Source organism: Panulirus ornatus, chromosome 16 (assembly GCF_036320965.1).
Source record: "Panulirus ornatus isolate Po-2019 chromosome 16, ASM3632096v1, whole genome shotgun sequence".
NCBI classification, from domain to species: Eukaryota; Metazoa; Arthropoda; class Malacostraca; order Decapoda; family Palinuridae; genus Panulirus; species Panulirus ornatus.
In genome coordinates, this window is record NC_092239.1 from 39344468 (window position 1) to 39371638 (window position 27171).

At 40.7% G+C, this 27171-nt stretch overlaps 1 long non-coding RNA gene and 21 other non-coding genes across 22 annotated transcripts in view; 13 read left to right on the forward strand and 9 right to left on the reverse strand.

Annotated features, from left to right (window-relative positions):
* Nucleotides 1–27171, reverse strand: part of LOC139754260 (uncharacterized) — a 452598-nt gene that overhangs the window by 376711 nt on the left and 48716 nt on the right. The window lies entirely within an intron of this gene.
* Nucleotides 105–176, forward strand: TRNAD-GUC (transfer RNA aspartic acid (anticodon GUC)). Its single transcript has one exon. It is a non-coding gene; the product is annotated as a tRNA-Asp (tRNA).
* TRNAG-GCC (transfer RNA glycine (anticodon GCC)) lies at nt 1161–1231 on the forward strand. The gene has a single exon. It is a non-coding gene; the product is annotated as a tRNA-Gly (tRNA).
* TRNAG-GCC (transfer RNA glycine (anticodon GCC)) lies at nt 3309–3379 on the forward strand. The gene has a single exon. It is a non-coding gene; the product is annotated as a tRNA-Gly (tRNA).
* Nucleotides 4306–4377, reverse strand: TRNAD-GUC (transfer RNA aspartic acid (anticodon GUC)). Its single transcript has one exon. It is a non-coding gene; the product is annotated as a tRNA-Asp (tRNA).
* On the forward strand, nt 4820–4890 carry TRNAG-GCC (transfer RNA glycine (anticodon GCC)). Its single transcript has one exon. It is a non-coding gene; the product is annotated as a tRNA-Gly (tRNA).
* Nucleotides 5817–5887, forward strand: TRNAG-GCC (transfer RNA glycine (anticodon GCC)). Its single transcript has one exon. It is a non-coding gene; the product is annotated as a tRNA-Gly (tRNA).
* Nucleotides 7177–7247, forward strand: TRNAG-GCC (transfer RNA glycine (anticodon GCC)). The gene has a single exon. It is a non-coding gene; the product is annotated as a tRNA-Gly (tRNA).
* On the reverse strand, nt 7970–8041 carry TRNAD-GUC (transfer RNA aspartic acid (anticodon GUC)). The gene has a single exon. It is a non-coding gene; the product is annotated as a tRNA-Asp (tRNA).
* On the forward strand, nt 8485–8555 carry TRNAG-GCC (transfer RNA glycine (anticodon GCC)). The gene has a single exon. It is a non-coding gene; the product is annotated as a tRNA-Gly (tRNA).
* TRNAG-GCC (transfer RNA glycine (anticodon GCC)) lies at nt 10063–10133 on the reverse strand. Its single transcript has one exon. It is a non-coding gene; the product is annotated as a tRNA-Gly (tRNA).
* On the forward strand, nt 11451–11521 carry TRNAG-GCC (transfer RNA glycine (anticodon GCC)). Its single transcript has one exon. It is a non-coding gene; the product is annotated as a tRNA-Gly (tRNA).
* TRNAG-GCC (transfer RNA glycine (anticodon GCC)) lies at nt 12990–13060 on the reverse strand. The gene has a single exon. It is a non-coding gene; the product is annotated as a tRNA-Gly (tRNA).
* TRNAG-GCC (transfer RNA glycine (anticodon GCC)) lies at nt 14820–14890 on the forward strand. Its single transcript has one exon. It is a non-coding gene; the product is annotated as a tRNA-Gly (tRNA).
* Nucleotides 15709–15779, forward strand: TRNAG-GCC (transfer RNA glycine (anticodon GCC)). Its single transcript has one exon. It is a non-coding gene; the product is annotated as a tRNA-Gly (tRNA).
* TRNAG-GCC (transfer RNA glycine (anticodon GCC)) lies at nt 17161–17231 on the reverse strand. The gene has a single exon. It is a non-coding gene; the product is annotated as a tRNA-Gly (tRNA).
* Nucleotides 18467–18536, forward strand: TRNAG-GCC (transfer RNA glycine (anticodon GCC)). The gene has a single exon. It is a non-coding gene; the product is annotated as a tRNA-Gly (tRNA).
* TRNAG-GCC (transfer RNA glycine (anticodon GCC)) lies at nt 19801–19871 on the reverse strand. Its single transcript has one exon. It is a non-coding gene; the product is annotated as a tRNA-Gly (tRNA).
* TRNAG-GCC (transfer RNA glycine (anticodon GCC)) lies at nt 21166–21236 on the forward strand. The gene has a single exon. It is a non-coding gene; the product is annotated as a tRNA-Gly (tRNA).
* Nucleotides 23998–24068, reverse strand: TRNAG-GCC (transfer RNA glycine (anticodon GCC)). Its single transcript has one exon. It is a non-coding gene; the product is annotated as a tRNA-Gly (tRNA).
* Nucleotides 25392–25462, forward strand: TRNAG-GCC (transfer RNA glycine (anticodon GCC)). The gene has a single exon. It is a non-coding gene; the product is annotated as a tRNA-Gly (tRNA).
* TRNAG-GCC (transfer RNA glycine (anticodon GCC)) lies at nt 26663–26733 on the reverse strand. Its single transcript has one exon. It is a non-coding gene; the product is annotated as a tRNA-Gly (tRNA).

The following is a 27171-nucleotide window of genomic DNA, read 5'->3' on the forward strand; positions in this document are numbered from 1 at the left end:
ACACAAACGTTTAAAATACTCCAGTCAAACGAGTTGAGAATTCTATTAGCTGGGTAATATCATTGTCTTGAGATCTTACTGGAAGGGTGAACGCGTTAACCACGTCCTCGGTAGTATAGTGGTTAGTATCCCCGCCTGTCACGCGGGAGACCGGGGTTCGATTCCCCGCCGGGGAGACACATCTCTTACACCTGACCTCCTCCATCAGGTAGCAGGGTACCAGCTATGTTAGATCAAAGTAATTATCGATGTGTGAACATGCAGCAGTGGGAGTGGGCCGTGTTACTTCACACACCACGCTCGTTAGGGAGACAACTTGCAGTTATAACGCTAATATCAATTCATATAGATAACTATGACGTTGGCCAACCTCCATTACATCGGCACTTTACCCTTAACCACAGACATCTTAAACAGCATTTCAAGCTGTAATTCTAGAGTATGTTCAAATATTAAACGCACATGCAAAAAAAATCTTATCAGAACCACGAACCTTACACGGCTAAAGACACTGTTATCAGTATGTGTTCTCTAGATATCTTCGTTCTTACCAGCGATTACTTTCCATTTCATCGTATTAATGTTGAGGCTACAGTATACACGACTGCTAACTTTTCCTTCTGAATGACTTTCTAGATCGACTGCTACTTGAATAACTAGTTTGTTGGTGTTTAGAAGGTTGGCTTTTACAGCAAGAGTATTTCTGGTGCACATTATTATGTTGTACCCTCTTCCACTCGCATTTATAGTCCAGACATTGATATAGTGGCGACTTCGATCTGATTTGCATTATGAAGCCTACAATCATCATCGGAGCAAGGACATGAATGGGTCATATTGGTCGAGTGACCTGGGATTCTGTGTCCTTCGGTTTAGTTAATCAAGTTGATCGAATTGTTCATTTGATAGATTATTAGCAGAGTTATATCGTCATAGGTGACCCAGTGACATTGTCACTAATAATCTGATATCTTAATTTCCCTTATATATTGGAGTCATTTGTGTGCTGAAGTATAGTTTGATTGTACTGTAATTGTGTTGAGAGAAATTATGAAGGATGGTCAGGGTTCTTTACTCTTGAAAAAATAGTGGATTAAACTTGTATCTTACACGGTAGCAATGTCTTGTGAATTCGTGCAGTGAACGCGTCATTTAATGTAGCATCGGTGGTTCAGTGGTAGAATTCTCGCCTGCCACGCGGGAGGCCCGGGTTCGATTCCCGGCCGATGCAAATTTAGATTTTCCACCATCGGGACCCATTAAGCTTAGGTGCACTTATCTTCATATTTGTAGCTGTTGCCAATATGAATCTCTTATTCTAAGCCATTTTTTTTTCCCTAAGTCAGTACCTTAAAGAAAAAAGGAATTCACTCATCCGTTCGTAATCATACACCATTTGTCAGGTCATAAAAACAAACATTGATTATGGTCGATTAATGAATCAAGTCAGTGAAGGTCCTGTACTATACAAAGTGAGTGTTGCAAGGTTTCCCACTAGACGAGCTAATAAAAGGTGCTCAAACTGGAAGGCCCTCCACCAGAAACTTTAACGACGGCAACAGATATTGGGTAAGAGTTAATGTACTAACAACGATCTAAAATCCCATGTAAAGATCTGCTTTGAAATTCCCTGGCAATTCTACCTCCAACGCTCACTCTTTAACACTACTATACCTCAGCATGCAAATGACTCCAGTCTATAAAGTTGCCAGGCAGATGCATCTTCAGATTATCGATGACAATGTCACTGGGTCAGGTATGAGGGTAAAATTCAGCTAATCTATTAAATGAACAATAAGATCGTGAACTTATGTAAAACCGTAGGATCCAGATTCCAAGCCCACTCAAGAAAACCAATACGACCCACTCATGTTTATGTCCGGGTGAAGATTGTACTCTTCATAATACGAAGCATATCCAAGCCACCAGTACATCATTACCTGGGAGACTTTAATGCACCATAAAGAGAGTGCTACAGAACAACATATGCAACGGAAATACCTAAGTCATAAAAGCCGATATTCTTAACAAAATTTATAGTTATTCAAGTGGCAGATGATATGGAAAGGGTATTCAGAGGGAATAGCTAAAAGTAGAGTATAAAGTCGCCACATCAACATGATGAAGTGGGGAGTAAGTACTGGTAAGAACAGAAACATCTAGAGAACACAAATGTGATGAAGTGCCTTTATCCGTGTAAGGTTCGTGGTTCCGAAAAAAAAAATAATTCAATGTGCGTTGAATATTTTAACAAATACACTCGAATTACAGCTTGAAATGTTAAGGGTAAAGTGTCACGGTAATGGAGGCCGGCGCACGTCATGCCTATCTGAATGAATTGATATTAGCGCTATAACTGTAAACTGTCTCCCTAACGAGTGTGGTGTGTGAGGTAACACATCCCATTAACACAGATGCACGTTCACACATCGATAAAATGCTATGATCCAACATAACTGGTACCTGATACAGGTCAGGTGTAAGAGAAGAATCTCACCGGTGGGGGAACTGAGGCCCGGTCTCCCGCGAGACGGGCCGGGATACTAACCACTATACTAACGAGGACAAGGTTAATACGTTCACTCTACGTAGCACGACAATAATACTTTCCCCCACGGTTTAGGATCCTCATTCAATGTCTGGAGTATTCAAGACACCTTTACTTATGTGAATCCACGATTTCGTAATCCAGAATACAGATTAGTTTATCTCTTGCAAACACTTTTGGTCACTGAAACGAACCACCTACAAGGACACTTAATCCCTATGACTCACGCACAGGTATGCCCGACTTTAAGTCAACCCACAGCCAACCCTGCTGTTCATCTTCCCTTTAGGGCTGATCGATATCTGTGTACCAGATTCATGCGGAGTGTTGAGGTATGCGTATATACACCCAATAGTAATACCATGGTACGTATATAAAGTTAAGGGACAGGAAAACATGAATACAATATTCTTTCTCCGTAACAGAAAAGGAATGATGACTTGCGTGAAAACGCCTAAAAACTGACAACTACTCACGCACCATTGCAGACTTTCCTTTAGGAAATAATGCTTCGCGCTTAATGGATTTTACATTTAAAGAAACATACATCCTCCAATACCGTCGAGTCCTCTCACACACGGGAATACCAGACCAGACGCATGCTGACACACAAACCACAAACAAAATATAAATGTGTTGAGAGAAATGATGAAGGATGGTCAGGACTTTATTCTTGAAAAAAGTGGACGATTCAAATTGTATCTTATACGGTAGCAATGCCTTGTGAGCTCTTGCACTAAACCCTTAAACGGTGAACGTAGCATCGGTGGTTCAGTGGTAGAATTCTCGCCTGCCACGCGGGAGGCCCGGGTTCGATTCCCGGCCGATGCATTTATTAATACTTTCCCGTCTCGTAGACACAGAATTTGTGAAATACCCTCATCCTTACATCTGTAGGTGTTGCCTACAGGAAGTGGTTACTTCTCACCAATTACTTTTCTTCTATTTCAAAGTATTTACTTATGTATTCCCTAAATTGTCTTATAATTCCCCAGTTCACAGAAAGTACAATTTACAGTCAGTCCCTGAAAACGCATAATGCAGACTCTGCCCTATATAAGGAATGTGTTGTATGGTTTCTCATTACAAGAACCGTTAAGAGCTACTCAAGCAGGGAAACCCTTCACCAGGAACTTCAACAACTGCAACTGGTGAGGAAAAGGTGTAATAAAAAGGATGAAAATCCTTGATAAAGATGTGCTTTTATTTAGTTCTTATAAACTCCAACTCCAACAGCTATGGATAGCACCAAAGTAGTCAAACTATACCTCTCAAATGATTCCTGTTTATAGAGCTAACAAGCAGACACTCCTTCAGATTGTCAGTGACAGAGACTTGGGTAGACTATTTATGAATATTTTATTTAGGTATTAATCTCCGAACAAGGTCAGCAAATGATTATGAGAATAGGATCACTCAAGACCTAAACCCACGCAGGAGAACCAGTATGACCTACACTTGTTCACACTGGGGTCGCTACTATCGCACTATCTAAAAGACAAAAATATTACCCTTGAGAGCACACCACGTAACAGCATCCTTAGGAAAAGAAAGTGCCAAGGTAGTAGACGAGGGCGCATGTCATGCTTATATATGTTATAAATGAACAGGAGGCGCTAAGCTACAAACTAGTATCCCTAACGAGTGTGGTGTGCGGGGTGACATGGCCGCTCACACTGCTGCTTGTTCATCCACCACTAAAGCGCTGCAATCCAACACGGATCGTATGTGATACAGGACATGTGTGAGAGAGTCATCTCTCCGACGGGGAATTGAACCCCGGTCTCCCGCGTGACAGGCGGGGATACTAACCACTATACTACCGAGGATGTGGTTAATGGGTTCACTTCTAGCTGCGTAGCAAGATAATGATACTCATACGCCTAGAGTATTTCAAACATTCTTATGCATCTTAATCCAAAGAGTTCATACTCCACAAAGTTGATTCGCTGAACGAAACAAACCCTTTGGTCACCTTCAAGCGCGCTTCCCTCATTATTCACCCACGAGCCCACACGACTACAAGTAGTGCGCATGGAGATTAGCCCACAGCTATCCCAGCTGTTCACCCTCCCTCCGGGGCTTATCGATTTCTCAGTACCTGGCTTAAGATTTTGGAAAGGGTTTCTCAATGTGTATATACGAATAAAGACATGATATAAACAAGAGCTCTATGCTATTTTCGAAAAAAGAGGTAGATGATTAAAATGCATCTTTCACTGCAGTAATGATTTACAAACTAATGCAGTGAAGGATGGGAATTTAAACGTAGCATCGGTGGTTCAGTGGTAGAATTCTCGCCTGCCACGCGGGAGGCCCGGGTTCGATTCCCGGCCGATGCATTTATGAATATTTTCCATCTCGTAGACACAGAATTTGTGAAATGCCCTCATCCTCATATCTGTATGTGCTGCCTTCAGGAAGTGGTTATTTCTCAGCAATTACTTTTTCATTTCAAAGTATTTTTTTTAACTATTCCTGAAACTGTCTTAAAATTCCTCAGTTCACAGAAAGTACAATTTACAGTCAGTCCCTGAAAACGCTTAATGAAGACTCTGCTCTATATAAGGAATGTGCTGTATGGTTTCTCATTACAAGAACCGTTAAGGGCTACTCAAGCAGGGAAACCCTTCACCAGGAACTTCAACAACTGCAACTGATAATGGTGAAGAAAATGTGTACTAAAAACAACGAAAATCCCTGACAAAGATGTGCTTTTATTTACTTCCTATAAATTCCAACTCCAACAGCTACGGATAGCACTACAATAGTGAAACTATACTTCTCAAATGACTCCTGTTTATGGAGCTAACAAGCTATAGATACTCCTTCAGATCGTCAGTGACAGCCACATGGGTAAACTATTTATGAGTAGGAATTTAGGTATTAATCTACTCTACGAACAAGTTCAACAACTGATTATGAGAACAGGATGACTCAGGACCCAAACCCACTCAGGAGAACCAGTATGACCTACACTTGTTCACACTGGAGTCGCTACTAACGCACTATCTAAAAGACAAAAATATTACCCTTGAGCGGGCACTTGCTATCCCAGCTGTTCACCCTCACTCTGGGGCTGATCGATATCTGAGTACCTGGCTTAAGACTTTGGAAAGGGTTTTTCAATGTATATATACGACTAAAGACATGATATAAACAAGAGCTCTATTTTATTTTCGAAAAAAGGGGTATATGATTAAAATGCATCTTACACTGTAGTAATGCTTTACAATCTAATGCAGTGAAGAATGGGAATTTAAATGTAGCATTGGTGGTTCAGTGGTAGAATTCTCGCCTGCCACGCGGGAGGCCCGGGTTCGATTCCCGGCCGATGCATTTATTAATATTTTTCATCTCGTAGACACAGAATTTGTGAAATGCCCTCATCCTCACATCTGTACGTGCTGCCTACACGAAGTGGTTATTTCTTAGCAATTACATTTTTTTTTCATTTTAAAGTATTTACTTATCTATTCCTTAAACTGTCTTAAAATTCCTCAGTTCACAGAAAGTACAATTTACAGTCAGTCCCTGAAAACGCTTAATGAAGACTCTGCTCTATATAAGGAATGTGCTGTATGGTTTCTCATTACAAGAACCGTTAAGAGCTACTCAAGCAGGGAAACCCTTCACCAGGAACTTCAACAACTGCAACTGATAATGGTTAAGAAAAGGTGTACTAAAAACGACGAAAATCCTTGATAAAGATGTGCTTTTATTTAGTTCTTATAAACTCCAACAGCTGTGGATAGCACTACAATAGTCAAACTATACTTCTCAAATGACTCCTGTTTATAGAGCTAACAAGCTATAGATACTCCTTCAGATCGTCAGTGACAGCCATTTGTGTAAACTATTTATGAGTAGGAATTTAGGTATTAATCTACTCTACGAACAAGGTCAGCAACTGATTATGAGAACAGAATGACTCAGGACCCAAACCCACTCAGGAGAACCAGTATGACCTACACTTGTTCACACTGGAGTCGCCACTAACGCACTATCTAAAAGACAAAAATATTACCCTTGAGCGGGCACTACATAACAGCATCCTTAGGAAGAGAAAGTGCCAAGGTAGTGGACGAGGGCGCATGTCATGCTTATATATGTTAAATGAACAGGAGGCGCTAAGCTACAAACAGGCGGGGATACTAACCACTATACTACCGAGGATGTGGTTAATGGGTTCACTTCTCTAGCTGCGTAGCAAGATAATGATACTCATACGCCTAGAGTATTTCAAACATTCTTATGCATCTTAATCCAAAGAGTTCATACTCCACAAAGTTGATTCGCTGAACAACGCAAACCCTTTGGTCACCTTCAAGCGCAATACCCTCATTATTCACCCACGGGCCCACACGACTACAAGTAGTGCGCATGGAGATTAGCCCACAGCTATCCCAGCTGTTCACCCTCCCTCTGGGGCTGATCGATATCTGAGTACCTGGCTTAAGATTTTGGAAACGGTTTCTCAATGTATACATACGAGTAAAGCCATGATATAAATAGAAGTTCTTTGTTATTTTTGAAAAAAAAAAAAAAAGGATAGATGATTAAAGTGCATTTTACACTGCAGTAATGCTTTACAAACTAATGCTGTGAAGGACAGAGATTTAAACGTAGCATCGGTGGTTCAGTGGTAGAATTCTCGCCTGCCACGCGGGAGGCCCGGGTTCGATTCCCGGCCGATGCATTTGTGAATACTTTCCGTCTTGTAGACACAAAATTTGTGAAATGCCCTCATCCTCACATCTGTACGTGCTGCCTACAGGAAGTGGTTATTTCTCAGCAATTACTTTTCTTTCATTTCAAAATATAATCTTATCTATTCCTTAAACTGATAAAGATGTGCTTTCATTTAGTTCCTATAAAGTCCAACTCCAACAGCTATGGATAGCACCAAAGTAGTCAAACTATTCTTCTCAAATGACTCCTGTTTATAGAGCTAACAAGCTATAGATACTCCTTCAGATCGTCAGTGACAGCCACATGCATTAACTATTTATGAGTATAAATTTAGGTAGTAATCTATTTTACGAACAATGTCAGCAACTGATTATGAGAAAAGGATTACTCAGGACCCAAACCCACTCAGGAGAACAAACATGACCTACATTTGTTCACACTGGAGTAGTCATTAACGCACTATCTAAAAGACAAAAATATTACCCTTGAGCGGGCACTACATAACAGCATCCTTAGGAAAAGAAAGTGCCAAGGTAGTAGACGAGGGCGCATGTCATCCTTATATATGTTATAAATGAACAGGAGGCGCTAAGCTACAAACTAGCATCCCTAACGAGTGTGGTGTGTGGGGTGACATGGCCGCTCACACTGCTGCTTGTTCATCCACCACTAAAGCGCTGCAATCCAACACGGATCGGATGTGATACAGGACATGTGTGAGAGAATTATCTCCCCGGCGGGGAATTGAACCCCGGTCTCCCGCGTGACAGGCGGGGATACTAACCACTATACTACCGAAGATGTGGTTAATGGGTTCACTTCTCTAGTTGCATACCATGATAATAATACTCATACGCCTAGAGTATTTCAAACATTCTTATGCATCTTAATCCAAAGAGTTCATACTCCACAAAGTTGATTCACTGAACACGCAAACCCTTTGGTCACCTTCAAGCGCGCTACCGTCATTATTCACCCACGGGCCCACACGACTACAAGCAGTGCGCATGGAGATTAGCCCACAGCTATCCCAGCTGTTAACCCTCCCTCTGGGGCTGATCGATATCTGAGTACCTGGCTTAAGATTTTGAAAAGGGTTTCTCAATGTATGTACACGAGTAAAGCCATGATATAAATAACAGATCTTTTTTGTTTTTGAAAAAAGGGGTAGATGATTAAAGTGCATCTTACACTGCAGTAATGCTTTACAAACTAATGCTGTGAAGGATGGAAATTTAAACGTAGCATCGGTGGTTCAGTGGTAGAATTCTCGCCTGCCACGCGGGAGGCCCGGGTTCGATTCCCGGCCGATGCAATTTAGATCATTTTCTGCTATCGGGAGAGATCATGCATCTAATTGCATTCAACACCACATCTGTGGGTGTAGCCAATGCGAATCGGTTAATTTCAGACAGTTCTTGTCACATGAATGTTTACTTTTGGCGCCTTTTATAAACGATTTATGTGCTCATTTAATCACAAGTAATTATCCTGCATATCATTCTTCAATTTACAGTTGATCGGTATCGATGTGGCCAGTTGATGTCCTAACCTCTACAAACAGTGGCCACATTCTTCATTACAAGATAATCTATGAGCTCAAGTTCGGTAACCCTTCACAAGGAACAACAACTTACGACAGATGCTGACTATTTGCGAATGCAGTGACAACAACGCATTACCCCAGTTTGATTAGTACTTGACCAGCGTCACCAACACCTAGCATCAAAACCCAGTGCCTCCTCAACCAAACTGTCCCGCTCATGAATCTGAGACGCAGACATTTCAGATTATCAATGAGCGTCATTTTTGTCAACCTTGAGAGAAAATAAACGAACTCAGCTACCAGCAACATAAGAAAAAAACAACTTCACCCAAGACCATAGCCCTAGACAAGAACAGCAATGCGAATCCGCCTATATTCTTGCCCTAAAAGAGATTGTAGATTTCATGGTATATATCACATTGTTACCACCAAGTCATCATCTACGACAGTGAAAATGCACCTAAGGAAGGGTATTATCATGAGCAGCGTATCGTCTAGCAACACCCAAGGAAGCTGATTACAAAGGACCTGACAACACAATAGAATCCAATCATAAGTAAAGGAAGTTAATGATTACTTAAACCCTGTTTACAAAGGAATTTTCACATGCCTTTTAATATGGAAGTGAACCCATGCTCGCTCCTCTGTCATAATTTTTGGTCACGAGCTGCTCCAACTCAAAGACATACCGAGGACGCGGGAGATTATCCTGATCTTAGTGTTTGCATAAAGCTATTAGTTCCATCTTACACTCACAGTTCTCACGGGTGTCGTTGCCACAACCTGACGAAGTACACGGGCATCAACTTCACAGAGACATTTGGTTATGGAAGTAATGTTTAATCATTATGCCATCAGTGGGAGCTGGGGTTAGTGTAAGTGGGGACTAGGTCAAAGTATTTCTTTATCTAGACTTCTCCACCGTTGTCTACTAGTATCCGCCGCAGTCGTTGAAATTCCAAGTGGAATGTGTCCGAATATGAGCAGGTCTTAAAGGCTCTTCAAAAAAGAGGTCCTTTTAACAGACTTTGTAGGATATTCAATGGCCGCATCCAGGCACCGATCATCATTGGTTTGCTTTAAGCAAAATGAGGAATGATTTCGAATTTGACTTATAAATGAAAATGAAAAACCGCCGCTTTCAAAGAGACAACAGCGAGTCTTACCTGGCAAGAATTACATGAAAATGAAAGATTCGCATTATTCCATACCTTCTTATATGATACTGACAGGACTTGACATAGTTAATGTCTTTACGGCTAAAAGTTTTCTAAATTGCATCGGCCGGGAATCGAACCCGGGCCTCCCGCGTGGCAGGCGAGAATTCTACCACTGAACCACCGATGCTACATTTGAACCCTTAGGGTTCACTGTACGAGTTCACAAAACAGTTCAATGTTCTGTACGCTGTTTTGATCATCCGTCTCTCAAGAGCTCAGAGCTACCATTTCCCTGTATAATCTACGGGTTTCAACACATTTGCCTCTGAAATTGGTATGTTAACGCGCTTCCATTGTCTCGGAGTGCAGAAGCTCGTTTTTTGAGGGAGGACATGTGAAGCTGTTAGAGGTATAAACTCATGTTGCGTGCCTCTCATTTACGGGTAAACACAGCGTTCATCTTTATGTGTAAAATACATCAGACATTATCTCGAGAGTAAATGAGATTATGCTTGTACTAAATGAAGGATTTTTTGTTACGTGTGTGAGCAAATGCCACATTTCATGCGCCCTCACGTTACAGTGCGTGTTGGCGAGTTAGGACAGTGTGTGCTTGTTGATTTCCGCTTCAAGGACCAAAACATCTATATTTCACACGTTACTGTATATACTGGATGTGATAGATGGATATCCATCAAGGAGTGTGAATGGCCTGGATCTAGATCAACAAAAAACATGAGGAAACAATCCAGACTCATGAATGAGTACGTCAAGATGGAGAAATATTCTTTTCGTGGAGGAATGAGCGCATTAACTGTACACTCAGCATTATAGTGGTTAGCCACCGTTCTACAGAGGTAAAGGTTAATAATGTTCATTCCTCTAGCAAGACAATAATGCTTTCCCACGTCATGAAGTCCTCATTCATGTTCTGTGTTTTCTCCAGCTTTCTTCCTCTGAAGCCACTTCTTTTACACTCCAGAAAGGAAATCCATTTAACAACACGTATGAACAGCAATGCTTATGTTATACAAACATTTTGCTTACTGAAACGGGAACTACCATCAGGCACACTAAGTAACCACCCACAACACGCGCTGTTACATGAAGACGCCTGAAATGTGGCATCTGCTTACACAAGCATCAAAGGACTTTGATACATAAAAGCCTCACAGAATCTCATTATCACTTCCATGTAACACACGAGATCGAAAGTATAATGTACACTCCAAGAAGTATAACTTGTTTACTCAACAAGTGACATTTAACACGCAGGTAATTCTTCCAGTAGTGGCCCTTTCTCCCTCACACCTGCGCATCTGCCTCTCAGAGACTTAGACGCACGTTGACCCGATCCACCAACAGCTGTTGAACCGTACACTGTACAGAAAGATGGAAACTCTAAACTCTCAACGAACGGGTGGACAATTGCTGTAAAACAGAGTCCATATATTGTTGTAATGCTCCACAAATTACTACAGTCAATCCTAGGGATTCAAACGTAGCATCGGTGGTTCAGTGGTAGAATTCTCGCCTGCCACGCGGGAGGCCCGGGTTCGATTCCCGGCCGATGCAAATTAGAACATTTTCTGCCATCGAAGTGCATTATAAGTATGGATGGAGTGCCTTCATCATCACATTTGTAGGTATGGTTAATGAGAATCAGTTTCCGAAGAATACTTGTCTGGTAAGAAAGACTTTTTATTCCTTTTAGATCAACGAATTCTCCAGTTTTATATTCATGAATATTTAACCTGTAAATCATCCCTCGTTTACTGAAAGCTTACTGAGGTGAAATGTGGCCAGAAAAATTCTCAACAACAAAGCTTGATATATAGTCCTTTATCAGAAGTGCCTTTAGGAACTGCACAAGTTTGCAGACACTCCACCACACCAGAAAGAAATAAACTTGTAACAAAAGGACGTCAGCACCTAATTGATTCTCTACGATGTCTGGAGGTGTCTCCTTCGCGGTGGTTAGATAACGAGTGAACAAAAGTTGCATCCTTTGTTGAGCAAGGCAGACGGAAACGAGGCATCACGAGAAATGGCGTCTTCTCATTTCTTATACATATGCCTAACGTGCTCCGTCTGTTCTTGACTGGGAGCTGTTTGTGTCTATAAAGAGAAAACTTCTTAAACTTTATTATGTACCGGGAAATTTCTCCTATCAATAGACCTTCTAAGATAATCAGATTCCTTTTGCCATGATTGGATTCTATAATTTCACTTGTTCGTCAGGTCGCCTTTGGTCAGTTTTTGAAAGCTGCTGTAGCACTTTCCGCTGACGAGTACCTTTTTCAAGATGTGTTCATAGTATCACAAACAGTGCGTTAGTGGCGACACCAAAGTATTCCATACGGTAAAACTTATAACTTCCATGTTGGTATGAATATATGTAAATTAAATTGATTTTCTTAAGTAGGCTGGAGTCCTCGACAATGCTGTATATTATAATTAGGCTGCTGATCTTGTGTTCGTATATGCTTTATCTTTATCCTCAAAGATGTTACAAGTGACACTTATTGGTTATCTGACAAAAATCTGACTGGAGTCATATGGGTGTGAATTTATCATGTGTGTGTAGATCCAACGATAGGTGCTGGAGGTAGGGTCGCAAAAGACCGTATCATATTCCTTGTATTAATCTATCTCGACTTCCGCTTCTTGTTAGTGCATCAGAAGTTAACCAGTACTTGTAGAAGTAGAAGTTCCAAGTGGATGGTCCCCAGATTTAACGACTAGTAAGTGTTCTTCATGTGAAGAACCTGATAACACTCACTTTAAAGACGTCAGACCATTTACTGACCACATCCAGACACTCCCAACAACTGTAGGCTTTCGATAACCTGGAAAAAATTATTACCAAGATAACTGGTTAACTTTGAATGAACAAGTCAGAGAATTCAGTTATGTAAAATGATAACAGTAAGACTTACCAGACGAAATGAATGAAAATAACAGATTCGTGTAGGCGGCAACTACATACGATGTTTAAGGCACTTCCTATGCCTAATGTGCCTCGATGGTGGAAAATCTTCATTGCATCGGCCGGGAATCGAACCCGGGCCTCCCGCGTGGCAGGCGAGAATTCTACCACTGAACCACCGATGCTACATTTGAACCTCGTTAGTTCACCATGAATTCATAATTCAAGAGTACAATGCACCGTTTTATTGTTCATATGGAAGTCAAGAGCTCAAATCTTCTTTCTCCCTGTATAATGTAAGTTTCAACACAGCTGCGTGAGGAATTATCTTCTTATTCTATGTACATCATTAAGAGTAAATTCATTATACATCTTTATGTATGAAACAACATCAAATGTTCCATCTTGTATGCGAGTGTAAATGCCAGTATGTAAGGCTGTGTGACCTTAATGGAAGCATTTAGCCATGTGTGTGTGAGCAAATGCCACAGATCACACGTCCTCATGTTACAGTGTGTGGTGGAGGTGGGAAGTTCGCCCAGTATGTTTGTTAATGGTTCCCGTTTCACTGACCAACGCATTTTCATTATACAGTTCACTGTATAAGCAGTGTGATGAATGAATACCCTTTAAGGAGTATAAAAGCCTTAGAATTATATCAGTATAGTATCAAAAAGGAAAAAGACTCATGACTGATGAAAACATTCATTTCGTGGAGGAATAAGTGTATCAACGGTATACTCAGTGGTATAGTGGTTAACACTGTACCTCTAGCAAGGCAATGTACCACTGTACCTCTGGCAAGACAATGTACCACTGTACCTCTAGCAAGACAATGTACCACTGTACCTCTAGCAAGACAATGTACCACTGTACCTCTAGCAAGACAATGTACCACTGTACCTCTAGCAAGACAATGTACCACTGTACCTCTAGCAAGACAATGTACCACTGTACCTCTAGCAAGACAATGTACCACTGTACCTCTAGCAAGACAATGTACCACTGTACCTCTAGCAAGGCAATGTACCACTGTACCTCTAGCAAGACAATGTACCACTGTACCTCTAGCAAGACAATGTACCACTGTACCTCTAGCAAGACAATGTACCACAGTACCTCTAGCAAGACAATTTACCACTGAACCTCTAGCAAGACAATGTACCACTGTACCTCTAGCAAGACAATGTACCACAGTACCTCTAGCAAGACAATTTACCACTGAACCTCTAGCAAGACAATGGTTTCTCACGTCATAAAGTCCTCATTCATATGTTCAGAGTGTTATCTCCTGCTCTCTTAATCTGAATACACAGCGTTCATCCTCCGTAAATGAAATTCATTTAACAAGTATATACAAGTATATACAGAGAGTTATCTTCTGTTTTCTTCATCTGAATCCACAGCGTTTATACTCCGTAAATGAAATTCATTTAACAAGTATATACACTGGTGAGCATAATATAAACAGTTTAGTCCCTGAAAATATAAGAACCCTCAGCAAGCTCACTGTACCCTAACTACCCAACTACAACACACACGAACATGAGGTCACATGATGTGTGGCATCTGCTCACACAAGCAGCTATCGACTTTTATACACATATCATATCATAACCTTGTTATCTTCACTTCCCTAAGATACAGATCGTGCAAAGAATGTACACAAGGAAATATAACGTGTTTACTAAACAAGTGACATTTAACACGCAGGTAATTCCTCAAGTAGCGTCACTCTCTCACACCGGCGCATCCGTCTCTTAGAGACTTAGACGCACGTTGACCCCCATCCACGAGCACACCTGTTGAACCGTACACTGTACAGAAAGATGGAGGCTCTGAACTTAAAGAGGTGGATAATTATCAAATAGTGTATATCATAATGTAGCAATGTTTAAAGAACTTTAGTGAACTTTTATACTCAACCCTCGAGGTTCAAATGTAGCATCGGTGGTTCAGTGGTAGAATTCTCGCCTGCCACGCGGGAGGCCCGGGTTCGATTCCCGGCCGATGCAAATCAGAACATTTTTCAGTCTTGAGATACATTAAAGGTGCCTTCATCGTCACAATTGTCGGTATTGGTTAATGAGAAACAGTTGTTTCCATACAATACTAGTCTGGTAAGACTTGTTCTTCATTCCTCTTTCATAAACTAATTCTCTACTTTAAAATTCATATAGAGCAATCTTGTAAATCATCCCACGTTCTTATATATCTTACTGATGTATCACTAAAGCAAATAAATGCCCTGACATCCACAAATTTTGTTATATGGTTCTTCACCAGAAGTGCCTGAAGGAACTGCGCAAGTTTGAAGACACTCCACCAAGGAGAAAATATACACCTAGGCAAAAGGACGTCAGCACCTGATTGATTCTCTACGATGTCTGGAGGTGTCTCCCCCGCTCTGGTTGGATAACAAGTGAACAAAATTTCCATCTTTCGCTGAGTGGGGCAGACGAAAACGAGGCATCACGATCAATGGCGTCTTCTCATTTCTTAACTTTGTTATCTTCACTTCCCTAAGATACAGATCGTGCAAAGAATGTACACAAGGAAATATAACGTGTTTACTAAACAAGGGACATTTAACACGCATGTAATTCCTCCAGTAGCGTCACTCTCTCACACCGGCGCATCTGTCTCTTAGAGACTTAGACGCACGTTGACCCTCATCCACGAGCACACCTGTTGAACCGTACACTGTACAGAAAGATGGAGGCTCTGAACTTAAAGAGATGGATAATTATTATCAAACAGTGTATATCATAATGTAGCAATGTTTAAAGAACTTTAGTGAACTTTTATACTGAACCCTAGAGGTTCAAATGTAGCATCGGTGGTTCAGTGGTAGAATTCTCGCCTGCCACGCGGGAGGCCCGGGTTCGATTCCCGGCCGATGCAAATCAGAACATTTTCAGTCTTGAGATGCATTAAAGGTGCCTTCATCGTCACATTTGTCGGTATTGGTTAATGAGAATCAGTTGTTTCGATACAATACTTGTCTGGTAAGACATATTCTTCATTCCTTTTCGATAAACGCATTCCCTAATTTAATATCTAAATATAGTTATCTCGTAAATCATCCCACGTTCTTATAAATCTTATTGATGTGTCACTGAGGCAAATAAATGCCCTGACCTCCACAAAGTTTGTTATATGGTTCTTCATCAGAAGTGCCTTAAGACATTCGACCAGGGAATAAAAAATATACGCTCTAATAGACAAAAGGTCGTCAGCACCTGATTGATTCTCTACAGTTTCTGGAGGTGTCTCCCTCGCGGTGGTTGAATAATGAGATAAAGGTTGGATCTTTCGTTGAGTGGGGCAGAGAGAAACTAGACATTACGAGAAATTTGTTAAACACATGTCTAATGTGCTCCGTCTGTTCTTGACTGGGAGTTGCTCGTGTCTATAATGAGAAAAAAGCTTAAACTTCATTTGTTCAGGACCGAGAGATTTCTCGTATCAAGAGACCTAAGATAATTGGAGTCTATAATTTCCCATGTTGTTCGTCAGGTCGTCTTTGCTCAGTTTTTTGAGAGCTACTGGAGCACTTTCTGTGTCCAGCACCTTTTTCCAGCTGTGTTCATATCATAAACAGTGCGTTAGTGGTGACACCAATGTAATCTATACTTTAGAACCTGTAATTTCTTTATGGAACAAATATAATCAAATTACATTGATATTCTTAAGTAGGCTGGAGTCCTGGGTAATGCCGTATATCATAATCAGGTTGTTGATTTTGTGTTCGTAGAAGCTTTATCTTATCCTCAAAGATGATACAAATGACACTTATTATCTGAAGCAATCTCTGCTTATCAGCCTCGGTGAATGGGGTCCTTCAGCTGCGAGTTTATAGTTCCAACGATGGGTGTTGGAGGTGGGGTTACTAAGGACTATCATACCCACTGTAATAATTCATCTCAACTTCTGCTTCCTCTTAGTGCATCAGTTGTTAACCAATACTTGTCGCAGGTGTTGAAGTTCCTATTGGATGGTTTCCCAGATTTAATGACTAGCAAACGTTCTTCTGGTGGAGAACCTGATAACACTCACTTTACAGAGGTCAGGGCATTTACTGGCCATATTCAGACATAACCAACTGTAGGCTTTGGTTAACGAATAAGATCAAAAGAATGATAATCTGTCAATGAATAAGATAACTCGGTGATGTAAAATGATGATAGCAAGAATCGAATGAATTACCGTGTAGGTGGCAACTACAAATGATGTTTAAGGCACTTCATATTCCTAATGTGCCTCGATGGTGGAAAATCTTGATTGCATCGGCCGGGAATCGAACCCGGGCCTCCCGCGTGGCAGGCGAGAATTCTACCACTGAACCACCGATGCTACATTTGAACCTCATAAGTTCAACATTTCATAATTCAACAATACAATGCACTGTTCACCGTTTTATTCTTCACATGGAAGTCAAGAGCTCAAATCTTCTTTCTCCCTCCATAATGTAAGTTTCAACACAGCTGCGTGAGGAATCATCTTCGTATTGTATGTACATCATTAAGAGTAAATTCAGTATACATCTTTATGTATGAAACAACATCAGATGTTCCATCTTGTATGCGAGTGTAAATGCCAGTATGTGAGGCTGCGTGACCTTAATGGAAGTACTTAACCACGTGTGTGAGCAACTGCCACAGTTCACACATCCTCATGTTACAGTGTGTCGTGGAGGTGGGGAGTTCGCCCAGTGTGTTTGTTAATGGTTCCCGTTTCACTGACCAACGCATTTTTATTATACATTTTACTGTACATGCAGCGTGATGAATGAATACCCTTCAGGGAGTATGAAAGCCTTAGAATTATATCAGTATATTATCAAAAAAGAAAAAGACTCATGAATGATGAAAACATTCATTTCGTGGAAGAATGAGCACAGTAACAGTATACTCAGTATACTGTACTACCGAGGTAAATTTAGTTTAATACGCTTATTTCTCTAGCAAGACAATGCTTCCTTACGTCATAAAGTCCTCATTTGTATGTTCAGAGCGTTATCTCCTGCTCTCTTCATCTGAATCCACAGCGTTCATCCTCCGTAAATGAAATTCATTTAACAACACGTATGTACAGTTGTGAATATGATACAAAGAGTTTAGTCCCTGAAAGTATAAGGACCCTCAGCAAGTGCACTGTACCCTAACTACCCAACTACAACACACACGAACATATGGTCACATGATCTGTGGCATCTGCTCACACAATTGTGGCAGCTATCGACTTTTATACACATACCATACCATAACCTTGTTATCTTCAGTTCCCTGAGATACACATCGTTTAAAGAATGTACACAAGGAAATAAAACGTGTTCACTAAACAAGTGACATTTAACAAGCAGGTAATTCCTCCAGTAGCGTCACTCTCTCACACCGGCGCATCTGTCTCTTAAGAGACTTAGACGCACGTTGACCCTCATCCACAAGCACACCCGTTGAACCGTACACTGTACAGAAAGATGGAGGCTCTGAACTTAAAGAGATGAATAATTATTGTAAAACAGTGTATATGTATACTGTAGCAGTGCTTTATGAATTCATACAGTGAACCTTAGGGGTTCAAATGTAGCATCGGTGGTTCAGTGGTAGAATTCTCGCCTGCCACGCGGGAGGCCCGGGTTCGATTCCGGCCGATGCAAATCAGAACATTTTCAGTCCTGAGATACATTAAAGGTGCCTTCATCGTCGCATCTGTCTGTGTTGGTTAATGAGAATCAGTTGTTTCCATACAATACTTGTCTCGTAAGACTTGTTCTTCATTCCTCTATGATAAACTAATTCTCTGACATATATATAATTATCTTGTAAGTCATCCCACGTTCTTATAAAGCTTACTGATGTGTCATTGTGGCAAATAAATGTCCTGACAACCACAAAGTTTGTTATATGGTTCTTCATCAGAAGTGACTTAGAAAACCCGATTGATTGTCTACAGTTTCTGGAGGCGTCTCCCTCGCGGTGGTGGAATAACGAGATAACAAAGGTTGCATCTTTCGTTGAGTGGGGCAGACTGAAATCAGGCATCATGAGAAATAGCGTCCTTTCTTTTCTTATACACATGTCTAATGTGTTTTGTCTGTTCTTGACTGGGAGCTGCCTGTGTCTATAGAAACAAAAATGCTTAAACTTCATCTATCAAGTACCGGGGGAATTCTCGTATCAAAAGACCTTCTAAGATAATTAGATACCTTTTGACATGATTGGATTCTATGATTTCCCATGTAGTTCGTCAGGTCGTCTTTGGTCAGTATTTTGAGAGCTGCTGGAGCACTTTCTGCTTACGATTACCTTCTATCATAAGCGTTTATAGTATCACAAAAGAGGGTTAGTGGAGACAATGTGATCCATACTGTAAAACATACAACTTTCGTGTGGATATGAATATATGTAAAATTACACTGAATTTCTTAAGTATAGAGGAGTCTAGGGTAATGCCGTATATCATAATGAGGCTGCTGATCTTGACTTCGTATGAGCTTTATCTTATCCTCAAAGATGATTTAAGTGACACTCATTAGTCATCTGACGCAAGTCTATACTGACCTCTGCTTTGGTGTTAGTGCATCAGTTATTAACTAATACTTGTCGCAGTTGTTGAAGTTCCTCGTGGAGGGTTTCCTATATTTAATGACTAGTAAACGTTCTTCTGGTGGAGAACCTGATAACACTCACTTTACAGAGGTCAGGGCATTTACTGGCCATATTCAGACACCACAACCAACTGGAGCCTTCCAATAAACGGAAAAAATCATTAAAAGGATAATTACCTTGTGAATGAATAAGAGATGTAAAATGATAATTGTAAGAATCGAATGAAGATACCATTCGCTTTGACGGCAATTACAAACGATGCTTAAGGCACTTCATACGCCTAAGGTGCCCCGTTGGTGGAAAAACTAGATTGCATCGGCCGGGAATCGAACCCGGGCCTCCCGCGTGGCAGGCGAGAATTCTACCACTGAACCACCGATGCTACACTTGAACCTCATAAGTTCACCATGAATTCATAATTCAACAGTACAATGCACTGTTCACCGTTTTATTGTTCACATGGAAGTCAAGAGCACAAATCTTCTTTCTCCCTGTATAATTTAAGTTTCAACACAGCTGCGTTTGTAGCTGTCATTTCCACGTACGTCTACTGTCCTTAACGGTCCATGTACTGATTTGTGAGAGCACGTGGAGCTGTTGGAGGAATCATCTTCGTGTTGTATGTACGTCATTAAGAGTAAATTCAGTATACATCTTTATGTATGAAACAACATCAGATGTTCCATCTTGTATGAGAGTGTAAATGCCAGTATGCGAGTCTGTGTGACCTTAATGGAAGTACTTAGCCACTGTGTGTGAGCAAATGCCACAGTTCACACATCCTCATGTTACAGTGTGTGGTGAGGGTGAGGAGTTCGCCAAGTGTGTTTGTCAATGGTTCCCGCTTCACTGCCCAACAGATTTTCATTATACACTTTACTGTATATGCAGCGTGATGAATGAATATCCTTCAGGTAGTAAGAAAGCCTTAGAATTATAAGAGTATAGAATCAAAAAAGGAAAAGACTAATGAATGAAAACATTCATTTCGTGAAGGAATGAGCGCATTAACGGTATACTCAGTATATTGTACTACCGAGGTAAAAGTTAATACGTTTATTCCTCTAGCAAGACAATGTTTCCTCATGTCATAAAGTCCTCATTCATATGTTCAGAGCGTTATCTCATGCTCTCTTCATCTAAATCCACGGAGTTTATACTTCGTAAATGAAATTCAGTTAACAACACATTTAACAACAGTGAGCATAATATGAATAGTTTAGTCCCCGAAAAAATAGGGACACTCAGCAAGGACATTGTACCCTAACTACCCAACTACAACACACACGAACGTAAAGCCACATGATCTGTGGCATCTGCTCACACAAACAGCTATCGACTTTAATACACATACCATAACCTTGTTATCTTCACTTCGTAAAATACAAATCGTGTATAGAATGAACACAAGGAAATATAACGTGTTTACTAAACAAGTTACATCTAACACGCAGGTAGTTCCTCCAGTAGCGTCACTCTCACACCCGCGCATCTGCTTCTCAGAGACTTAGACGCACGTTGACCCTCATCCACGAGCACACCTGTTGAACCGTACACTGTACGGAAAGATGGAGGCTCTGAACTTAAAAGATGGATAATCATAGTAAAACAGTGTATATGTATACTGTAGCAGTGCTTTATGAATTCATACAGTGAACCTTAGGGGTTCAAATGTAGCATCGGTGGTTCAGTGGTAGAATTCTCGCCTGCCACGCGGGAGGCCCGGGTTCGATTCCCGGCCGATGCAATCTAGTTTTTCCATCATCGGGGCACCTTAGACATATGAAGTGCCTTAAACATCGTTTGTAATTGCCGCTTACGTGAACGGTATTTTCATTCTATTCTTAATATCATCATTTCACATTTCCGATTTCTCTTATTCATTCACAAGTGATTATCCTTTTGATGATTTTTTCCGTTTATTGGAAGCCTACAGTTGGTTGTGGTGTCTGAATATGGCCAGGAAATGCCCTTACCTCTATAAAGTGAGTGTTATCAGGTTCTCCACCAGAAGAACGTTTACTAGTCATTGAATATAGGAAACCCTGATAAGTTCACCATGAATTCAAAATTCAACAGTACAATGTACTGTTCACTGTATTATTGTTCACATGGAAGTCAAGAGCTCTCTTCTTCTTTCTCCCCGTGTCATCTGCATGTTTCAACACAGCTGCGTTTGTAACTGTCATAACCCCGCGCGTCCACTGTCCTTAACGATCCACATCCTGATTTGTGAGAGCACGTAGAGCTGTTGGAGGAATCATCTTCGTGTCATATGTACATTATTAAGAGTAAATTCAGTATATGTCTTTAAGTATGAAATTCGTCAGATGTTCCATCTCGTATGCGAGTGTAAATGCCACTATGTGAGGCTGTGTGACCTTAAATGGAAGTACTTAGCCACGTGTGTGAGCAAATGCCACAGTTCACACATCCTCATGTTACAGTTTGTGGTGAGGGTGAGGAGTTCGCCCAGTGTGTTTGTTAATAGTTCGTTTCACTGACAAACGTATTTTCGTCATACACCTTACTGTACTGTATATGCAGTTGACTGATGAATATCTTTCAAGGAGTATAAAAGTCCTAGATATACATCAGTAAAACACACACAAAGAAAAGAAATACTCGTGAATGAAGACCTCAAGATGAGAGATAATATTCTTTTTGTGGAGGAATGAACGTATTAACTGTATACTTAGTAGTATAAGTGGTAACAACTTTACTACTAAGGTAAAGGTTAATATTTTCTCCCTCACCAAGGCAATAATGTTCCCCACATTTGTCTCTCAGAGACTTAGACTCACGTTGACCCCATCTACTTAAACAGGTGTAGAACCGTACACTGTATAGGTAGATGGAGGCCACGCGGGAGGCCCGGGTTCGATTCCCGGCCGATTCAAGTAAGAAAACTTTCTGAAAGGTATATACATTTAAAGTGTGCAGAACCTTCATCATCACACATGTAAGTATGGCCTATGTGAATCAGTTTTCATACAATTCTTGTCACAATCTTTATTCTTTTTATCTCAATTGAATCTTACCTTTTTGAACATTCCTCACTGACATAAAACCTGGTGATGTTGACCGGCGTCTCAGCATATGCTCTGACCTCCACAAAGTTTCTTATAAAGTTCTTCATAATTGCCTTGAGGAGCTGCTTAAGTTTGAAGAAACTCCATTCTGAGTAATCGCTCATTCTCAAGTAGTTATCTTGTAAATAATTTTTCAGTCTACTGAAAGACTACAGATGTTGCTCACTGTCTGTGGCCAGTGAATGACCCGACCCCAGCAAAGTTAGCATTCTAAGGCTCTGCATCAGAGGAGCCTTTACTAGCCTTCACCAGCAACGAAAGCAACTGCGACAGATAACCTGCTAACAACGACTCACAAACAACAAAGGAAAACCCCAGATAAACAAGTACTGAGTGTATGGCACGCTCCCTGATAACTCTCCATCCAACATCCATCAACGGAACTACAATAATTGACCCCAGCTGACGAGGATTATAGCCGGAGATTCAGATAATCAGCAACAACATCCCTTGTGTCATCCTTGAGGTTAATATAAAGCTTTACACGGACATAAGGATTAGTAGCCTGATGATAAGGCATTGCCCACGGCACCTGCCTACTCGATAGAATCAATTTAGATACATTCATACCCAATATGAATTATAGGCCTTATAGTATGGATTGTACAAGCGACACCAACTACCTCGCTGTCATACAATGAACACAGCTGAGAAATGGTACTCGTAAAAAAGAGAATTCTCCAGCAACACTCATGAAAACTAACAAGAGACGACCTGAAGAAGAACACGGGAGACTTTAGAACCCAATCGTGTCGAAAGGAATCTTGATAATCATGGAAGATCTCTTGATACGAGAAACTCTCCCTGTACTTGATAGTATGATGAAGTTAAAGATTTTTCCTTCATTTATATACACACACAGACAGAACACGTAAAACAGATATAACTGAGATGAAGTTAAATATTTTCCCTTCATTTATATACACACACAGACAGAACACGTAAAACAGATATAACTGATAAGAAGACGCTATTTCCCGTGATGCCTCGTTTCCATCCGCCCCACTCAGTAAATGATCCAACCTCTGTTTACTCCTTATCAAACCTCCAGACTGTAAAGAATCGGATGCTGACAACATTTTCCCTCAGGGTTTGATAAAGTTTCAGATACAGAATTTGGCTCGAGTTCCCTGTGGAGTGTCTTCAAACTTAAGCAGCTCCTGAAGGCAATTATGAAGAACTTTATAAGAAACTTTGTGGAGGTCAGAGCATTTGCTAAGACACCTGTCAACATCAGCAGGTTTTAGGTCAGTAAATGCTCAAAAAGATAAGACTCAAATGAGATAAAAATAATAAAGATTGTCTTACCAGAGAAGAATTGTTTGAAAACAGATTCACATAGGCCATACTTACATGTGTGATGATGAAGGCACTCCACATTATAAATGTATATTCATGGTAGAAAATGTTCTCATTTGCATCGGCCGGGAATCGAACCCGGGCCTCCCGCGTGGCAGGCGAGAATTCTACCACTGAACCACCGATGCTACATTTGAACCTCTAGGGTTCAGTATAAAAGTTCATTAAACATTGCTACATTATGATGTACATCGTTTTACAATAACTATCCGTCTCTCTAACTTCAGAGCCTCCATCTTTCTGTACAGTGTACGGTTCAACAGGTGTGCTCGTGGATGGGGGTCAACGTGTGTCCAAGTCTCTAATAGGCAGATGCGCGGGTGTGAGAGGGAAAGTGACGCTACTGGAGGAATTACCTGCGTGTTAAGTATCACTTATTGAGTGAACATGTTATTCTTCTTTGAGTGTACATACTTCACTAAGATGTTTTATATGTAAATGAAAATAAGGTTATGTGAGGCTTTGTGCATTATATAAGTCAATAGCTGCTTATGTGAACAGATACTACAGATGATGTGCTCTCGTGTTCGTGTGTATTGTAGCTGGGTACTTATTTCAGAGTGCCCTCAAGGGTCCCTATATAAGTATATCATATACATTGTGTGTGTGCGTGTGTGTTGTTAAATGAACTTCCTTTATGGAGTATAAATGCTGTGGAATTCAGATCAAGAGAGCATGAGATAACGCTCTGAACACATGAATAAGGACTTTATAACGTGGGGAACATTATTGCCTTGGTGCGTAATGAAAAGTTAACCTTTACTTTAATAATAGAGTTATTACCACTATACAACTCAGTATACAGTTAATGCGTTCATTCCTTCACAAAAAGAATATTATTCCTCGTCTTGAGGTCTTCATTCATAAGTATTATTCTTTTGGTACTTTACCGATATAAGTCTAGGGCTTTCATACTCCCTGAAAGATATTCAATCATCAACTGCATATACAGTACAGTAAGGTGTATGATGAAAATACGTTGGTCAGTGAAACGAACTATTAACAAACACACTGGGCGAACTCCTCACCCTCACCACACACTGTAACATGAGGAGGTGTGAACTGTGGCATTTGCTCACACACGTGGCTAAGTACTTCCATTAAGGTCACACAGCCTCACATACTGGCATTTACACTCGCATACGAGATGGAACATCTGATGCTGTATTTCATACATAAAGATGTATTCTTTAATCTATTCTTAATGTACATACAACACGAAGATGATTCCTCCAACAGCTCCACGTACTCTCACAAACCAGCATGTGGATCGTTTGAGACAGTAGACGTACGTGGATATGACAGTTACAAACGCAGCTGTGTTGAAACTTACATTATACAGGGAGAAAGAAGATTTGAGCTCTTGACTTTCAGTTGAACAATAAAACGGTGAACAGTGCATTGTACTGTTGAATTATAAACTCATGGTGAACTTATGAGGTTCAAATGTAGCATCGGTGGTTCAGTGGTAGAATTCTCGCCTGCCACGCGGGAGGCCCGGGTTCGATTCCCGGCCGATGCATCTTTTCTCACAGACACACGTTAAGATAGAGAGCCTTTCATCATCCCATTCTAGATTTGCCATTTGCGAAAAAGTTGCTTTCATATGATTCTTCCATGGTAAAACATTTTAGCTTATTTCATGTCAGCGAATTCTCTAGTTTTGTAAATAGTTCTCTCGTAAATCACAACTCGTTTACATAAAGCTTACTTTTGTTGACCAGTGTCATTACGACAAGTAAATGCCCTGACCTGGTGTCTACTGGTGTCTATAAAGGAAGAGAAAAAATGTACAACTTCACCAGAATATTAAGTATAGGGAAAATCTCATATCAAGAAACCTTCTAAGGTAATCAAATTCATTCTGACACGATTGGATTCCATAATTCCCCGTGTTGTTCGTCAGATCGTCTCTGGTCAGGTTTCTCGAGTGTTACTGGAACATTTTATGCTTACGAGTAGCTTTTCTCAGCTGCGTTCAGAGTATCACAGACGGTGAGTTAGTGGTGACAACTCATGTAATTCATACAATGGAACCCATAATTTCCATCTAGGGATGAGTAGCTACATGGAGATGACACTGGGTCTCTTTTGAGTAGCCCGGAGTCCTGGACAATACCGTATTTTATAATCAGGCTGTTAATCCTAATGTTCGTAACAAGCTTTGTCGTTATCCTCAAAAATTATACGAGTGAAGTTCTTACAAGTTATCGAACGAAATCTCCGCATATCATCCTCGTAGACTGGAGTCATTTAGCTGTGCATATACAGTTTGCTTGGTTCCATCGATGGGTGTTGGAGCTAGATTGGTTTACAAATGTCATACTCTGTGTCTTGTTTATCTGGACATTTGCTTTGTGATTAGTTCGTCTATTGTTACCAGGTTATCTGTGGCAGTTGCTGAAGGTCTTGGTGGAAGGCGTCACAATCTTAGCAGCTAGTAAAGACCTCCTGTGATGGAGAAACTTACAATATCTATCTTTGGGGTTGGGCATTCACTGACCACATTTAGACGATGGACATCATCTTTAAGATTTCGATAAACTGAAAAATGGTTTATAAGACAATTACTTATGACTAAGTACATCATTCGTAAGTATATTGTTAAGACTCACAAGACAAGAATTGGTTGAAATTAATTCACGCAGGCAACACCTACAGATGTGATGCTGAAGGCACTTCACATCCTTAATGTGCCTTCATGGCAGAAAATGATGTAGATTGCATCGGCCGGGAATCGAACCCGGGCCTCCCGCGTGGCAGGCGAGAATTCTACCACTGAACCACCGATGCTACATTTGAACCTCCATGGTGGATTCACTGTACGAGTCCATTATACCTAGAACAACGAGCAGGTACATTTGTAATTATTCATCGGAAAAAAAATTAGTACATCAAGAGCCTCCTTCTACCAGTGTAATCCAAGGCTTTCAAAACACCACGTTCGTAACTGAAGTGACAACGTGCGTTCTTCGTCTCTGGTAATCCGGATGCTCGTATGCGAGAGCAAGTGAAGCTGTTGGGATGATGTAACCGCACATTGCACGCGTGTTCTTTACGAGTAAATACAATAAATATTTTTGAGTTTGAGCTGCATCAGACGTTCTGTCTTTTATGTGTGTGAACAAGATTGTGAGAGGCTTTGTGTACTCATTGAAAGCGCTCTTCCTCAGCTACGTGTGTGAGCAGATGCCACATTTCACGCACCCTCACGTTACAAGGCGTGTTGTG